The sequence below is a fragment of the Anser cygnoides genome, chromosome 3, assembly GCF_040182565.1.
Source record: "Anser cygnoides isolate HZ-2024a breed goose chromosome 3, Taihu_goose_T2T_genome, whole genome shotgun sequence".
NCBI lineage: Eukaryota > Metazoa > Chordata > Aves > Anseriformes > Anatidae > Anser > Anser cygnoides.
In genome coordinates this window covers 75,974,043-75,989,874 of record NC_089875.1, presented here as the reverse complement: position 1 = coordinate 75,989,874, position 15,832 = coordinate 75,974,043, and the positions used below count along the sequence as shown (strand labels likewise).

General features: G+C 42.8%; 1 long non-coding RNA gene and 1 other non-coding gene across 2 annotated transcripts; both read right to left on the bottom strand.

The window, feature by feature from the left end:
• Positions 1-582: 582 nt before the first annotated feature.
• Positions 583-15,182, bottom strand: LOC136790470 (uncharacterized). The gene is made up of 3 exons (XR_010830438.1): positions 14,355-15,182; positions 9,671-9,772; positions 583-1,597 (listed from the first exon to the last, which is right to left on the bottom strand). It is a non-coding gene; the product is annotated as an uncharacterized lncRNA (long non-coding RNA).
• Positions 14,618-14,733, bottom strand: LOC136790616 (U5 spliceosomal RNA). The gene has a single exon (XR_010830905.1). It is a non-coding gene; the product is annotated as a U5 spliceosomal RNA (small nuclear RNA).
• Positions 15,183-15,832: the final 650 nt, after the last annotated feature.

The following is a 15,832-nucleotide window of genomic DNA, read 5'->3' as shown; positions in this document are numbered from 1 at the left end:
TTTATCTACCATACATACCCTAAACATTTCTTTACCACATTGGCTAAAACACTGAACTATCAAACTCCTGATGGTTATATCAGCCACATGTTAAATCGGACTTTTCTCAAATGTATGTTAGCAGTTATTATCATATTGCAAGTCTAACACTACATAAAAGTAGCGAAGTGAAATTTATCCTAGCATTGCTCTTGCTAAACAGACCTCTCATGTCTTCATTTTTCTTTCCAGAGGAGTTTTCAAGATAACAGAGACTCATCAATGTTTCTCAATGCACTTCATTTTAATTAAGAACTCATTTCACCCCTATCTTTCCCAGCTTGCCAGGAGAGAAAAAAAAAAAAAAAAAAAAAAAGAAAGTCATTAAGGTCATAACAGAACATTACAGAAAAGTTTCATATTGCCCTCATACATGACATAGAATATTCTCTTTACCTCACTTTCTCTTTAGGAGCAATTACTTTTTTTTTTTTTTTTCCTAAGCCATGACCTAAACCTGAACCTATTCTCTAATCAGTATAACCATGATTCCTGCTCTCTTACTGTTATTCTTCACTGCAGCTCCTCTTTATTTTGGATTTCCTTGATTGCTTCTGAAAAAAACAGTGGGTGTATTTCAGTGCTGCAAACTTAAAATGTAATAAAAATAATAATTTATTTAGATAGTTCATCTGGAAAACTACTTAGTTGAATCTTATTTCTGGAGAGACTTTGTCAATATTTCAGTACACTTATACCAGGAAAACCCTGCAGTGAAAGTAATATTCTTGAGGAAAACCAAGTTATTTTGTTAGTATCGCTGTTTTCCAAAACACAAGCCATGCAAGCATTTTTATTTACTATTAATATATTTATCCCACAGGCATTTTTGGCTACATGTAGGATTTTCCTTTAGGATTTTTCTTTACGTCCTTCTTGCTGATGCAAGATTTTTTTATTGAAAGCCACTAAAACCACTCTCTCTCCAAGTAATCCAAGTACTGTTGTCACAGTTCAGTGTAGACAACAATGGCCAATTTCTGTCATATCCAAGTTTAATACGGCATTTCGCCTTGCCTTTTCCGTTCAACAAGTCACACACAAAGTCCTAGACAATGTGAAATACAATTAACATTTTATTTGTGACAAATATAGGGGCATATTTTACTTACATACCTTCTCAGTGAGATGTTTCAACAGTAAACTGATCAGGAGGTCTCTTTAACCTCTCTGTGTGGAGAATCTGGGCCAGCCCCGTGCAAAACACAGTTCCAGCAAGCTCCAAAAACCCCACCACAGGGCATGGCTGGGCCCAGAAGCCACCATGGGGGCACCTCTGAGAAAACACACTTGAAAAAGAGAAAAAAGTGCTCCTGACAGTGACAAGTAAGGAGAAAAACAACAAAAGTATGAACACTGAGTCCAGAGAAGGAGGAAGAGGAAGTATTCCTGGCACCGGAGCAGATTCCCCTGTAGCCCATGGAGAGCACCACGGTGGACCAGGTAGCTATTTCCTGAAGCAACTACAGCCCTTGGAGAGAAAAGCTCAAGCTGGAGCAGGTTTATCCTGGAGGACTGCAGCCTGTGGAGAGGACCCATGCTGGAACAAGGGAGAAGCCTGGGGAGGAAAGAGCATAAGATGAACTATTAAAGAGCAGAAAGGAACCGTTATGGACTGACCACTGCTCCCTTTTCCCATGCCACTGTGCTGCTTGGTATTAGTGGAGGAGGTAGAGGAGTTGGGAAAGGAGTGAAGTTAAGTCTAGGGAGAAAGGGGGTGGTATGGGAAAGTGTTGTTTTAATTTGTCTATCCAAACGTAGTTTAATTGGCAAAAAAAATTAAATCAGTTTTCCCCGTGTCAAGTCTGTTTTGCCCACGGTCATAATAGGTAAATGATTTCTTTATCTCTACCCACAAGCTTTTCAATTTTATTTTCCCCCTGTTTCTCTCCTGCTCTGTTGAGCAGGGAGATTGAAAGAGTGGAAAGGATCTGGCAGCTGGCCAAGGTCAACCCACTGTACGGTTTTACATGTCCTTGTACAGGTTACTTACCACAGTTTTGATCCTAGTTTAGGAGCACGTTTGTCAACTTTTCCCAGGTCAACAGAAAACTTATCATTTAGGGGCTGGAACTTATAGGGTAAGTTGCAAGCCATTTCTCTCTGCTTTTGTTTGTTTGTTTAACAATTTGAGAGTTTGGTTTTGATTTGTAAAATTACAGCTATTTTGAATTATTTGATGTTTATTGCTGAGTAGCATTATGTAGGTACACAGCAAATAGGATGCATTGAACAACAGTCATTAAGTAAGCATAGCATGCTATAGCAAACTGGTTTATTGTATTAGCAAAGGGTAATTTTGCACATGCTGATGTATCACCAATCTACGGGATTTTGTGTCGAGAAATGAGATAGTTATGAGCTTCTCATTTTTACCACTTTATCAAAGTGCATCCACTGGAACTGTGCATACAAGTGGAAACCACTTCTACTGGAATGTGGCAGCATGAAATATTATTCACTAACTATTCCCATTACTCATGTTAGATAGAAGCAGGATGGCATCAAAGGAATCTAACTGCAGAGATTCGAGTGGTGAATAAAACTAATTAGAGTCACATTTAATATCTTTATGTGGTTTATGTCAAACTAACAGTATGTCTGTACTCCCCATGGCAAGTAATAGGTGTCTTAATTTTTCCACAATAAATCACTATAGTTCTCTATCTCAGATAATACTTGAATAATGTGAAATTATAAGAATTTTGTTAGAGAAGTCTTTTAATCTTCTGTCTACCTTGCCAGGAGGAATGTTAATGCATAAAACCAGTTCTATGGTTAATGTTTCAATCTGAGGTGTGAGATAATAATAACTTCTATTTTCAGTACCAATGTAGACTACATAGATTACAAAAAGGACTGTGTTACTTACTATGAATAGACTAGTCTAAAAAAAAAAAAAAACTCACAGGAAATAAGAGTGAGCTTTCTTCCATTTTCTGTTACATAGAACTTATCCTATGAAAATAATAAAATAAATATAATTTTAAAAAAATCATTAGAATCAGTGAGGTTACTCAGGGTTTAGCTCATAATAAGTTAAGAAAACTTGGACCATTGATTATAAACACCAGGAAATAAAAAATATTATTATTCCACAAGATAATTCAGGTAGTCTGAATTGCTCATTTTTTGATAAGGGTAGTTTTCCTATGCTTAAGTGTCTATAAAAGCACAATCAGAAGGCAGCAAATATGTCATTCAGTTCCGCTCTTTCAAAATACATGATATACATAAAATATGTGAAAGGTGATCCCAATTTACTTTTGAAAAGGCAGACCTCTTAAATATTATGAAGAGATTTTATCTACCTTAAATTAAGGACATTAATTTTAATGATTCATATGAAAGACAGGCACCTCAAATCCATTTAAAAGATGATGGAGAGAAATAGGTGCGGTCTATGTATCCTGAAATAGGAGAGAATAGGTGCTCAGTTAGGTGAAATGAAAAGCCATGTCATTATATTTGCCTTTGCTGATTTAAACTAAAGACTAAGAAGGCTGACTTAGAGTTAGTTGAGACTAATTAAATTAGATGAGATCAATTCTGTTCTAAGTTTAAAAAAAAAAAACCTATGTCAGCTAGGCTTGTGTTATTTGTTGTGATTTAAGTAGTACATGTATAAACAGTACATGCATGTGAGCTTTACAATTTTCTTTTCTACCAATAAATATGTGTCACAGAAATAACGTTTGCCCCCAACTGCAGTTGTTATCAGCAATGACAGCAGAGCTCTTCAGAAGAGCTGGTCCAATTTTACTCTAAAATAAGGAAACTGCAAGTGAAAATGAGTTCCCATTCATTTAAAAATGATAGGAGACACCTATATGCAGACATATGGTAACTAGGGTTATTATAGATCTTTATTTAATAGTATTTCTAATTAGTATTCCTATTTAGCACTAGTTAGCATTAATTAGTATTAATATTTAGTAGTAGGAAATATTAGATGTCTCCAGCATACTCAATCAATAGAATAAAATCAAGTTGCTCAAAATTCTCACAAAATTTGAAAACAATTACATTTATATTATAGCAAAGTTTGTTCCAGTTTTAATTACACTGATGAACATTGTAGATTACATCTTCCCTCACTTAGAGATGCATTGTCATTGTTGGGAGGCAATTTTCTTCTGTTTCTTTACTAGGTTCACTCACACAAACACAAACCTAAGCTTATCAAATGTTGACTCCTTATAATATACTACAATTGTGCATTTCATGAGACATATAGGCAAGGATCTAACACAGTTGCTAGCTATGTTTATGCAAAAGAACTGGTATTATTTTTTGCATCTTTCAACAATCCCCCGTATAATAATTTACATGTCCAAGTGCCTGATGTTCCCTAATCACAGGCAGTAATAGTATTTTCTGAACATACAGAATAAAAAAATACTCTTGAAAATATCAGGTACATTTTACATGACAACACTATCAAGGGGTTTGCGATAGGCATTTTAAAAATAATCATGACAATTAATTATAAGCAGCTGGTTAAATACAGGTTCAATATGTAAGTAGTATTTAGCAATGTCCAGTAAGAGGTTTATTGTCAGCCAGTCACTTTCTGGCAATTAGTTAACATCTTATTCTGTTTTGTTACTTAAAGGTTGCTTCTTTTATTTTTAGATGTGTGAGGCTAACTTTAGGCAGTCCTAGATCTAAGACTGAGACACTTATTCCTATCAGCAATGCCGGGAACTGGAAAAGTTTTTCTTGTAAAACTGAGAATTTATATTTGTCAGTAATGAGATTGATATGATGCTTTCTTGTTGGAAGGCAGTGAACAGCAAGGTAATTTAATCTTCCACCATTATAGGTGAAATGTGTATAGCTCATTCAAAATATGTTTGCTACATTAAATGAACTTTTCTGGGAAGAAAGCTCAGGGATGTGGTAATAGTTCATAATGAGAAAAACTCTTGTATCCTTAAAAACTAATCTTATTTGGGGAAGATAACGATGTTAGATGAAAGATCTTGTCAGGAGACATATGTAAGTGCATCACTTTAGGACGTGATCTATTGCACTGTGGTGCAAGTGGAAGATTTTTGAAAACATATTCTGACCAAAACATTTAAAAGGTAGGCATGAGATCCTGAGAAGAGAAATTCAGACTCAACAGTGTAATTACCATCAATAAATAAATAAATAAAAATAGAAAATAACCATTATAGGAAGATACCCTATTAAAAAGTTCTTGAGAACTTAAAGCAACCATATTATATTCATTAACCAACACCTGGAAAGTAGCTAGTTTTTTGTTTGTTTTGACACTCAGCCTACTGAACACTGCTTAAGAAATGCATTGTGCTTTGTAACAATTCAAACATCCTTTGTTCTAAGTGTCTTTGTAATCATGTCTCTCACTTTAACAACTGAAATAAATGTTAATCTCTTTTCTACTGTGGTTAGAGATATCTTCAAGCAAGTTGGCACATACTGATTATTTCCAAAAACCAGCCACCACATCACAAATCCCAGTGAAAGACTTTTGAAGTCTCCGAAGTAGTAGCTCTAATTCCATTCCACTATCCATGAGACTCTAGACATAAAACAGCTTAAGTGAAGAGCCCTGATGTCTATCTCCGCCAATGGCTACTGCTCTCTATCAAAGCTTTGTCTAAGACATTGTTCCATAAATGGATCAGCTTTAAGGAGTTAAAAACCCAGTCTCCCACAAAACTTTCATCTGGGGATGGGAACTTTCATCTGGGGCCCATTTTGCTTGTATTTCGTGCTATTATGAAATTCAGCTCTTTATTCCAGCTTCATTGCTTTGCAAAAAAATGTGGAACTGGGATTACAAATCTAGACAATATTCTCACAGCTGGGCAAGCTGCACTGCAGGCATGAAGACAACTGAAGACCTTAGAGAAGATGGATAAAAAGATGAAGAACTGTAAATGCTGGCAACTTCCTTAAAGGAGGTGCTATATTTTGTTTATTTCTTATCAGACTACTTTTTTTCTTCCAGCACAAGGTATATGTGATTTACACCTGGGAGAAGAGCATGAGTGAAAGAAACAAATAGATAGTAAATGAGGAGTTGGTTTGCCACTTGGAAATGAAGTACACCACATCAGTGCAAAGGTTAACAAACCTTTCACACAGTTTGTCTACCATGTGTGTGTTTCTAAAATATTAGGTGCTTAATGGTATCTGACATTAGATCGCAAAACTACATTCTGTTATAGAAAAGGTGTTTTGCACTCCTCTCAGCTAAAACATGGTTTGCTGGCATCTGCAGATGATCAGCAATGTGACTACCTCAGCTTGTGCAAGGTGAACAGCAGCACATCAGAGTCACTTTCTAATCAGTTAATTTAATTAATAAAGTGATGTATTGACTTTATGTTGCTCTTTTGACCTATAAATCATTATTACGTAGTACTGATCATTCTTTTCATATTTAATTGCTTTGCTGCTCTATGTATGCACTTGTTAACTACTAAGGATCACTTAGGCATCCATTTATCTTACTATTTATATCATTATTAAATATGATTGATACAAAGCAGTTACCAGTTTAGATGGAGATTAAAGATTTCCTCATCTTTTTGTCATTCTGGATTTGGTTGGGTGTTATGCATACACATTGCCTTAAAAAGTCACCATTTGAAATGTCTAGAATCTATCTAGGCAAGACAGAGGAAAGGTAAGTAGAACTACTATTACGTCATTTTGGAAATAGGGAACTCAAAAAGATTAACTGCTTTGCATTGTATGTCATTCTTCAGACTAGTGAGATTCAGTTCCTTTATCACAAAACAAACTGTCTTCAGAGTTCTGGGTTTCTGACATTTGTTTCTTCGCCATGTCAACTCCCATAAAACAGTTCCTCAATTCTAAGAAAAACTTAGTGGATTTTTTATTCTTTTTGATTGTGAAGGGGATTAGGAGTTTGGTTTTTTTACTTTTGTGTGTAGTGACTCATAACATCCTGAACGCACTCTGAAGTAATATGAAACAAATGTTAACGTCAGTGTCACAAGCATCATCAAATGTATTAATTGTGTTCTAGGACAGTGTTAGAGAATAAGATGGAACGGCTGGAGTCCAGTCTTGCTCTCACAGAATTTTTATTGGATGAGACTCAAGCTGTGCAATGTCAATTCATTTTCTTTCTCTCATCTTGTCAATATTGACATAAAACTTTTTTGTGAGGAATATGAGAAGGATAAGACCAACTAATTGGGGGGGGGGGGGGGGGGGGGGGGAAGGGGAGGATCTTTCATTACCAGCACAAGCTGTGCTGCCTCATAAACAGTGAGTGATCAAATCTAATAAAGATAAACCCTTGAATTCCTGCTGCTCTACGGCAGCAACACACTGTGAAGGCTTCAGGCACTAGTTTGGGGGAGACCGAATACTAGCATATGGAGGGAGTGCCAACAGCCATGCAGGAGAAAAACAAAGCTGAACTCCTGCATCTCTATGTCCTGCTGCCTCTCTCCAGCCTTAGGCTGCAAAGCCATTTCAGATGCTGATTTTTAACAACACACGAACAATGAAAAACAACGTTAAAAATCAGTCCTAGCATACAAAAAGATTCTCTTTAAAGGAGACAAAGGGGGTTAAAATGGGACAGGGAACTTACAGGAAAGGTGTGTAAAGTCAGGAATGACGTTTACAGAACCTTGAACTGCCTATATTCTACAGAAATACAGTTTAACTGCAACTCTTGTAGATACGCAAAAAAAAAAAAAATCTGACATTTCTTATGCTAAAACCACATTTCCCTGCTAAATAATATTTTTCTTATTTTTCTGCCATTTCTGTAAGGCAGACTGCATGATACTCTCTAAGATGGGAATGGTGAGGACCTAATATTCTGAAATCTGAAATGGTTTCAAAATCTAATTTAACTAAGTCCATAACCATGACGGATAGGTGGATGAATATGGATGGATGAGGAAGAGAGAAAGGAAGAAGGGAGAGAAAAAAGGAAGGAGGGAAGGAATTTTGAAATGACTCAAGGAAATATATCAGGATAAATGTATGGCCCCTGCAACTCCATCTGTATCTATTTCAGTGTGAGTTGTAAAACTGGAAGTTGATTTATTAAAAAACAAAACACAAAAACAGAAAGAGGAGAGATGGGCATGGTCCTGTGTTTAATCATACAAAATTACAGGAAAAAGCGTATTGTGACAGAAGTGTGATTCAAGCTGGATATCCCTATTCATATTGAAGCACTGAAGCAGATTATTTAGTAGGTTGAGTGTATCCATCATTGGAGATCTTCAAGATATGCAAGACAAACATCTAACTACAATGACACAGAGATGATTAATCCTGATTCTTCAGGAAGATGGTCTATTCAATGTTTTCTCCACTCGTATTCACTAATATACTGTTTATTATATGTCCCCTTTTCAGAAACACATGCCGTAGACATATTTAAGGTTGTGCCATGCACAGAGTCTAGGTACACCGATGCCTTTTCATTTACTTCAGCAGAGAAAGGAACAGCAAAATGCAGTTCCATTTCTGTTACCTGTCTTTGCCTTAATTTTTTTCTTTTTTGATCCATCAGTTTGTTTATATTGCAATATGAGAAGCAGCAACATAGGTCAAGTGTTTACTGTTCAGTTTTGTAAACCTAATAACTAAATGATTTGGAATGAAGAGAGACGATCTCATGTAATACAAAGGAGGCTTTCTCCACATGAAGAATTGCATGAGAAAAGATAAAATGGTGGAATACTACTACTTCAAATATTCTAAGGCACTTAGAAGCGTGACTTTTCAAATATTTCTGAAAATAGTCACTGTTCTGTGTTATTGAATAGAAGTCTCGGAGTTGGCAAAAACAATTTCTAAATGCAAAACCAGCCTATTCTCCATTACTGTGAGAAAAGAGTGAAAACCTTTTTTTTCTACACAAAAATAGCGAAGTATTTGAATGTTATCTTTTTAAGTTAAATATGAAGATTTCATTTCCAAGCCTAGTAAACCTCAATCTAATTGAATTTCAGAGTAAGTAGAAGAAGGAAGGGTTATTAGAGAAAATAAAAATTAAAAAAAAAAAAAGCCAAATCTCAATCAAATTAAAATATCTATATTAAACCGGCTTTGCTTATCCCTAAACACTGGTACCTACTTATCAAGTCTCTTTTTACAAAATACATCAAAGAAACTGGAGCACTGCCAAATCTAGATACAGTAAAGCAGATACACTTGTCTACTCTGAGACAAGAGGTAGAGGATTTTGTGGGATTTTTGAACTACATTACATCCTGTAATGCCACATGGTTTACATCATTACAGAGGAGCACCAAATGAATTAGTAATCATTGGATATTTATTCTAAAGAGTCACAAGAAACTCATTAGCAATCACCTGCCAGAAAAGCACAAAATCAAAAATTTGTCACATGCATTAGGTGTCACAGTGTATATGAAAAATCCTAAGTTATTTGCAGTGTGGTTAACCCTGTGCTGACCCACCGCATTACAAATCTGAGTTCCTTTCTACCTGATATGTTGTGTGCCAGACACTGAAACAGACAATGGATGCAACAGCTCGTGTTATGTTGTTTGTTCAACAGAGACAAGAAAGGGTGTTAATTATGCCTGAAAGCAGAAACACTGACACCTAAGCAAATAAAATAGCTTCTCACCTGGCAGAAATCTTAATAATTTTCCTGGGATTTTATGTCTTTTTCTATAAGATGTTATCAATATTGATCGGACCAATCTTCACCCTTCATGTTTCCACAGGACTGAAAAGAAGACAAGATTCATTAAGGAAGTAGAAACACTGAGAGCAGAGGGAGGTTCACACAGCTCAGAAGTGAGTGCTTTGCTGGGGAAGAGGCTGTCAGGGCCCTGGGGACTCTAATGGGCCTTGCTGTCTCTGCCTAGCCTCCATGGGGTTCCCCTACCCTGTCCATGTCCCAGGACCTCATGTCACCCTGGGACTGCCAGCCCTTGCCCCAGTGAGGCCACAGCAGAGCCAGGCTCTAGCTTCCTACAGCCCTGCCCTGAGAGAGGGAGTTAGGAGAATCTTATCAAGTAGAGATAGAGCGCTGACGGAATTAAACTAGGATGCTACTTAGTGTCTTTGCTAACTATGGTGCATTGTGCAAATTAACTAAAGCAAGAAGCTTTGGGCCCCTTACCAAGGTCAGTCTCTTAATAAGAGTGTGAGCCTATTTCACAGATTTCACAGATTTCTCTAGGTTGGAAGAGACCTCAAGATCATCGAGTCCAACCTCCGACCTAACACTAAGTACTCCACTAAACCATATGCCTAAGCTCTACATCTAAACGTCTTTTAAAGACCTCCAGGGATGGTGACTCCACCACCTCCCTGGGCAGCCCGTTCCAATGCTTAATAACCCTTTCGGTAAAGAAGTACTTCCTAACATCCAACCTAAAACTCCCCTGTCGCAACTTTAGCCCATTCCCCCTCGTCCTGTCACTAGGCACGTGGGAGAATAGACCAACCCCCACCTCTCTACAGCCTCCTTTCAGGTAACTGTAGAGAGCGATGAGGTCGCCCCTGAGCCTCCTCTTCTCCAGGCTGAACAAGCCCAGCTCCCTCAGCCGCTCCTCGTAAGACTTGTTCTCCAGACCCCTCACCAGCTTGGTCGCCCTTCTCTGGACTCGCTCGAGCACGTCCATGTCCTTCCTGTAGCGAGGGGCCCAAAACTGAACACAGTACTCGAGGTGCGGCCTCACCAGAGCCGAGTACAGGGGCACAATCACTTCCCTCGACCTGCTGGCCACACTGCTTCTTATACAGGCCAGGATGCCGTTGGCCTTCTTGGCCACCTGAGCACACTGCTGGCTCATATTCAGCCGACTGTCCACCAATACTCCCAGGTCCCTCTCGGCCAGGCAGCTTTCCAGCCACTCATCTCCCAGCCTGTAGCTCTGCTTGGGGTTGTTGCAGCCCAGGTGCAGGACCCGGCACTTGGCCTTGTTGAACTTCATGCAGTTGACCTCAGCCCATCGCTCCAGCCTATCCAGATCCTCCTGCAGAGCCTTCCTGCCCTCGAGCAGATCGACACACGCACTTAGCTTGGTGTCATCTGCAAACTTACTGAGGGTGCACTGGACGCCCTCATCCAGATCATCGATAAAGATATTAAATAGGACCGGCCCCAGTACCGAGCCCTGGGGGACTCCACTAGCGACCGGCCTCCAACCAGATTTGACTCCATTCACCACAACTCTCTGGGCCCGGCCATCCAGCCAGTTTCTAACCCAGCGAAGCGTACGCCAGTCCAAGCCACGAGCAGCCAGTTTCTCGAGGAGAATGTTGTGGGGAACGGTGTCAAAAGCCTTACTGAGGTCAAGGTAGACCACGTCCACAGCCTTTCCCTCATCCACCAAGCGCGTCACTTGGTCATAGAAGGAGATCAGGTTCGTCAAGCAGGACCTGCCTTTCATAAACCCATGCTGACTGGGCCTGATCGCCTGCTTGCCCTGCAAGTGCCGCGTGATGACCCTCAAGATAATCTGCTCCATGAGCTTCCCCGGCACTGAGGTCAAACTGACAGGCCTATAGTTCCCCGGGTCTGCCCTCCGGCCCTTCTTATAGATGGGCGTCACATTGGCTAGCCGCCAGTCAACCGGGACCTCCCCCGATAGCCAGGACTGCCGATAAATGATGGAAAGCGGCTCGGCCAGCTCCTCCGCCAGTTCTCGCAGTACCCTCGGGTGGATCCCATCCGGCCCCATCGACTTGCGCACATCCAAGCTCCGTAGCAGGTCGCCAACCATTTCCTCATGGATAGCGAAGGCCACATCCTGCTCCCCATCCCCTTCCACCAGCTCAGGGCACTGGGTGTCCGGAGAACAACCGGTATTGCCGCTAAAGACTGAGGCAAAGGCGGCATTAAGCACCTCAGCCTTTTCCTCATCCTTAGTAACTAGGTTTCCCCTCGCATCCAGTAAAGGATGGAGATTCTCCCTAGTCCTCCGTTTCGCGTTGATGTATTTGTAAAAGGATTTTTTGTTGTCTTTAACGGCAGTAGCCAGATTGAGCTCCAGATGAGCTTTGGCCTTTCTAATTTTCTCCCTGCACAGCCTCGCTACATCCTTGTAGTCCTCCTCAGTGGCCCGCCCTTTTTTCCAAAGATTATAAACCCTCTTTTTTCTGCTAAGCTCCAGCCGCAACTCTCTGTTGAGCCAGGCCGGTCTTCTTCCACGCCGGCTCATCTTTGGGCACGTGGGGACGGACCGCTCCTGTGCCATCACGATTTCCTTCTTGAGGAGCGCCCAGCCTTCCTGGACTCCTCTGCCCTTCAGAACCGCCTCCCAAGGGACTCGGCCAACCAGCGTCCTGAGCAGCTCAAAGTCAGCCCTCCGGAAGTCCAAGACAGCAGTTTTACTGGTCCCCTTCCTGGCCTCGCCAAGAATAGAGAACTCTACCATTTCGTGGTCACTCTGCCCCAGACAGCTTCCGACCACCACATCTCCCACCAGTCCTTCTCTGTTTGTGAAGAGAAGGTCTAGCGGGGCACCACCCCTGGTAGGTTCACTGACCAGCTGCGTCAGGAAGCTATCTCCCACGCTCTCCAGAAACCTCCTAGACTGCTTTCTCTGTGCCGTGTTGTGTTTCCAGGATATGTCCGGGAAGTTGAAGTCCCCCACGAGGACAAGCGCCGACGATTTTGCAACTTCTGTCAGTTGCCTATAAAACTCCTCATCCGTCTCCGCATCCTGGTTCGGCGGTCTATAGCAGACCCCCACCAGGATGCTAGCCTTGCCGACCTTCCCACGGATCCTAACCCACAGGGATTCAACCTTATCATTCCCAGCCTGGAGTTCCACAACATCAAAAGATTCTCTAATGTAGAGAGCCACGCCACCACCCCTTTTGTGCTGCCTGTCCCTCCTGAAGAGCCGATAGCCAGGCATTGCAGCACTCCAGTCGTGGGAGCGGTCCCACCACGTCTCCGTGATGGCAACCAAGTCGTAGCCTGCCTGCTGCACGATGGCTTCCAGCTCCTCCTGTTTGTTACCCATGCTGCGTGCATTAGTGTAGATGCACTTCAGCTGGGCCATCGCCTTCTTCCCCGGCCTAGCCATTGTTTCCCCCGGCACAGCTCCAACAGGCCTTGTTTGAGCCCCGTCCCCCTTCTTACCTAGTTTAAAGCTCTCTCTATGAGCCCCGCCAGCTCCTGGCCTAGGATCCGTTTTCCCCTTGGAGATAGAGACCCGTCTGGGGCCATCAGGCCGGGTGCCGAGTAAAGCTCCCCATGGTGAAAAAACCCAAAATTTCTATGCTGGCACCAGCCTCTGAGCCACCTATTAACCACATGAGCTTTCCGCGTCCTCTCCGTGCCTCTCCCTTCCCCCGTAGGGATAGACGAAAACACCACCTGCACTCCCGCTCCCTCCACCAATCGTCCCAGCCCCCTATAGTCCTGTTTGATGGCCCTGAGGCTTCTCTTTTCAACATCATCGCTGCCAGCCTGGACTATCAAAAGCGGGTAATAGTCAGAGGGGCGAACCAGGTTTGGAAGCTTCCTGGTAACGTCTCTGACCCTGGCCCCAGGGAGGCAGCAGACTTCCCTATGTGTGGGGTCAGGCCGACAAATAGGGCCCTCCGTTCCCCTGAGGAGGGAGCCGCCCACAACAATCACCCTTCTTTCTTTCTTGGTGGAGGCAGTCCTGAGGCGTGGAGTCAACTTCCTCACCTCAGGCATCCTCCCGGGTAGGCTTCCTACCTCATCCTCACCCACGGGTCTCTCGAGCCCCAGGGCCTCAAACCTATTGTTCAAGGGCACCTGGGAAGGCGGTGCCGGCAGGGGAGGGCATCTCCTGCGAGGTCGAGCAGGGACCTGTCTCCATTCCTCCTCAACTCGCAGGTCCCCTCCCTCTGCCCGATGGCAACAGGGCAGGGGGTCCACCCCCCTTTGGGGCGTCTCACCCTGGTCCCTCTCCCTCCGCTCCTGCAGGGAGTCGCTCCACCAGTCTATCTCCCGCTCGCACTCCCTGATATCCCTCAGTCTCTGCACCTCCTCCTTGAGTTCCGCCACCATGCGGACCAGGTCGTCCACCTGCTCGCACCTCACGCAAGCAGTCTCCCTGCCTCCCGCCGATGGCAGCAAGAGGCTCAGACACTCCCCGCATCCGGAGACCTGAACTGCCGCATGTTTGGACGGGCAGTCGGTCTGGGTGTGCACTGACTTCCTAGAGACGGCACCGTGCCTGGTGGAGACCATTGTAGCCCAGCTGACAGGAGAGTGCCGTTAGAGGAATTGTCCCTGAGGGCGGGTGTGAGCGCTCCGCCCTGCCTGCCCGCCCTGCCTGCCCCAACTGCCTCGCTAACTGCCGCGTCACTCCCACCGCGTCGCTCCCTGTTTGCCGGCCCTCTTCGCCGCGCTCCTGGTCGCTCGCGCTCCCTAAGGGCTGCCTTTGAACGGCCGGGGGGAGGAGCTGTCGCTGTCGCTGCTGGCCCCGCCTACGCCTCGTCAGCCTCCCTCACGAGGGCTGCCGGTGCCTGGCGGCTCCCTCACGTAGGCTCGATGCCCGAAAAATAGCCCTGCCTGTCCCGATCCCGCGCTCCGCTGCAGCACGCGTCTGCCCCGGAGCCGGTCGCCTCGGCAAGTGGCTAAAAAAAAAACAGAGCCTCAAAAAATTCCACGACACTCGTGCTTGTTCCTCTCCACGGAAATCTTTAGTAAAAGGCGAAAGATTTATACGATCTGAAGAGAAACCAGAGTATCTATCTAACTATCTTAAGAAACTGGTAGAAACTTGTCCCGCGGATGGACAAGAGCCAAGGAGCAACTGAGTCTGTGCAAAGACAAGAGGTCAACTAGCGGTGACGAGGAAGAGTCATCAACCTTCATCCCCATGACCCCTGATGACCACCACCAGGAAACACTGCACAAGCGCAGATGGGAGGAGTTCATGGAAATTACTCCTTGGAACTAATTTTAATATGAAGCAGGGACAGGTTACGCATATGTATAGGCGTATTGTGAAACTTCATGCATATGTAACTCTTTGCTGCATACAACCATGGCAAATTGCCGCGTCAGGTGCGCACGACTTTGGTGGGGCTACCCCCCATGCTGCCCAGTGCTGAATAAACATACCTACTTTACAGTCTTACTGACTGTGGAGTCCGTTTTCCACAAGTCAGCCCTGCCTGGCCATGAGCCCCACTGAGTCAGGCCCACCTGAGTGCCCACAACCCAGCAAGGCCTTGACCAGACAGGTGCCTGATGCCTGGGGGTGGGACTGCGCCAGTGCCCCCCAGCTGCCCAACTCCTGGCTTGGTGGTGGGACAGTGATGGCAGACATGAGCCAGCAGTGCGCGCTTGGAAGTTATCAGCTGCATCACTCTTACCTAAATTCATATTTATGTATAAAAAAAAAAAGTACATGGAGTAATAGGATTGATGACTCAGTTTGGAGATAAATGTTTGGGCCTACAAAAGTTCCTTCTCTTAACAAAATATTTAATCTACAATACTTGACTGTTGCATTTTATTTATTATTAATGTAAAGCCTTAAACCTAAATACCACTCCTAGTTGAAGGCACAATTTCAAAAGTACCAAATCTGATATATTCACATTGCTAGATATTTCAACTCAATCTTAAATTCGGATTCAACTCTTCCTTGGTTAAAATACACGATTGCCAATAGACCTTTAAATTCAATATAATTCAATAATAAGTTTAATATAATATCATTAAACTTGAATAAAGTGGAAAAATAGGAGAGTTATTTGGAGAAGTATGTATAAAGAAAGCACTTTATTTATAATCCTACATCACTATGGTCAAATGCCTTTAATGTGTTTTTTTTTCAAA